This window comes from Lathyrus oleraceus, chromosome 3 (genome assembly GCF_024323335.1).
Source record: "Lathyrus oleraceus cultivar Zhongwan6 chromosome 3, CAAS_Psat_ZW6_1.0, whole genome shotgun sequence".
Taxonomy (NCBI): domain Eukaryota; kingdom Viridiplantae; phylum Streptophyta; class Magnoliopsida; order Fabales; family Fabaceae; genus Lathyrus; species Lathyrus oleraceus.
The window spans coordinates 9,636,751-9,639,525 of record NC_066581.1 but is presented as its reverse complement, the minus strand read 5'-3'; positions in this window follow the sequence as shown (position 1 = coordinate 9,639,525).

Below are 2,775 nucleotides of genomic sequence, written 5' to 3'. Positions count from 1 at the left end.
GACACCTCAATATCAAACCCCCAATAATAGTGTCAGACCGGATACACACAACCCCCTGTCCGTCAAACGTTCCGTTCAACCAACACACAAACATACAACCAAAACATTCCATACACCCAACCCCAATACCAAGAGCATACCCCATACCACCACCAACAAATTGACCATCAACCTGAGACTCAACATCGCTTCGCACCCACCCCGTCACCCTACCAAAGTCGCCTAAGCCAGAACACCCAACGATCATTCAACACCAACCGCCCCTCCTCCTACCGTAGCTAAGAAGCCCAAACCTCACAAAACCAAAACATCCAACAACCCCATCTCTACCAAACACCCCAACAACCTTTCCAACCTTTCCTCGACGCATCGTTCACACCCATGTCTCCCTTCAACCGTCTCGGTCTCCCATCAATGAGTCAACCACATCCCAACTTCTCTGGCATGGGTCATGAGCTCAGCTACGGTGGTACACCATCGATGCATACTGAAGACTATGCCGATTTGTCTGACTACCTCAACAGACCTTCTCCTATAGTTGGTAGTGACGCTCTTGGCCCCTCAGATGCTCAAACACCGGTACAAAATCGTCAACGTGGGTTAGGGCCACGGGTTAGGGGATCCCGGTCATCACCATTAGATTTCTTTGTGTAAATGGCAACTTTTATTAATATCAAGTGGTCCTATATCAAATTTATCTATCACGTATACCATTTACCAAAAAAAATTGCATTTTAGGAGGAGTCTCCAATTGAATTGGCGCCTCATCTTAAACCCTACACAGAGGCGCCAATTGGATTGGCTAGGGCACCTGCCCTAGTGTTTACTGTGGAAATTGGTAAATAACCGCTGGTCCTCCCTAGGCTTTAAAACAAAGGGTTACTTGCAGGATCAACCAGTTGATCCCTGGACATGTGCTAGTGCAAGTGAGGCTTTTCCAACTCGACAGAATGACTTTGTGAGGAACGGCTCCTAACAAAGTGTCAAACAAGCGTAGGGTTTTTCTACACGAACGATTTAGATAATGTTATCGTCTATAGGTGACTCGTGACCGACAATGCTATAACATTCAAAAGAGGTATACGACGAACACGCTTTTGGTAAACTCTATTATCGTAATAGAATCAGTGTCGACAGCGTAAACGACAACGTAAAATGATAACTCAAAAGTAAATGAAATTAAGATAAAATGTTCAACGAGAACAATTGAAAAGTAAGGAAGTTGCATTGAAATAAATGTGGTGATTCACGTACATAGCACTCTCAAAAAACTCTTGCTTCCTCGCGCTGGGAATGAGAAGTTTTCTTACAAGTGATTTTCAGTACAAAGTGAACACCCTGAGCCCCTTGTGGGACACTTTATTTATACTAAACTAGAGGAACTGCTCATAAGCTAAAACTCCTAGAAACTAGCAGATGTTATGTCACACGATCTGCACAACCGCTGCACCCATGTCTTGCTAACTGCTACACATTATGGCGCTCTTATTCTTTTTGAATCTGCCGGTTATTTTAAATTTCAAATTTCTCCCGCTCAGACGTTAGGGTGATGATGTCTTCTGCACATTTGGTTGTAATTCTTTAAGTCCCATCCCCTACGTTGGTCGACAAAATGGCCTGTCGACCAGTCCAGCTTCCCCTGTCGGCTTCATCCTTTGATTTGTGTTTTTCCTACTCTTACTTGCCTCCAACACCTCTTCGCCCTTTGATGGGGTATAACCCCCAAATTCATAGGACTTTGTCATTAACTACGCTTTCAACATGCCTTTAGAAATTTTTCGTGGTAACAAAATGCCCCCCAGAGATGCCATTTTCGATTGTCGAAGTTGGTGAGATGATGGCATCTCTGAAACGTCGATTGACCCCTTACTGTTTCCATTTCTACTTAGTGGGACCTCTGTTTACCCCACGTTGATGACGTCATGTAATCATGGCGGACGTTTCCTTTTTCCCTCGAGACGCACAAAATCACGTCTACATCATTGCGCGTCTTTATGACTGAAACGTGTTTGTCTTTTCGCTTGCCCTCTCTCCACCACGTGTCTGTAGGCGTGGGAACATGGGCATACGTGTTGAAAATGGAAGTCCAACCGCTCACTCTTCTCTGCTCAGGGTTTAAGTTCTATAAAACCCTCATTCTTTCTTCTTCTTCTCTTTTTTCGCCCTCTTGCTTCAGTATTTGCTTGTCTTCTACTTTCTGTGAAAACTCTTCTTCTCCACAACGAAAAAAATCTTCTATTCTCCCCATGGCAAGCTCCAACAAATCTTCTGCTGCTAAACTCACACGTCCCATCAACATTGATGGTAGGGAGTATGTTCCTAAGCCTCCGTTTGCAGAAGAAAAGGAGAAAATTTGGCGTTCTCAGGTATTGATTCCTCTTTCTTTTGCTAATGAACCCTTAGCATTCTTAGGTCCTCTCCCAGAAAACCGACACCCAGAGATTACTAGAAACGACTCTTCCCTTTTCCCCGCCATTCATATTTCTGAACCTGTGATTTCCGCTCAACAACCCTTCTCCCTCGATACGTCGACAGGAACTTCAGGACTGCCCCTCCCAGAAATTGTCCTAAGTTTTGCGCTTGGATGGACCGATTGGAATCAGAAAAAATCGACCACTGGAAAAGGACGGACATCTATACCTTTTTACAGATTGCCCGTTGTGGCCCTCCTCAGTCCTGTGGCATGTTATTAGCTGCCCTTCAGTTCTGAGAGAGTTCGACCAACTCCTTCCATACTAAATGTGGCATGATCACGCCGACACTTCTGGACATTGC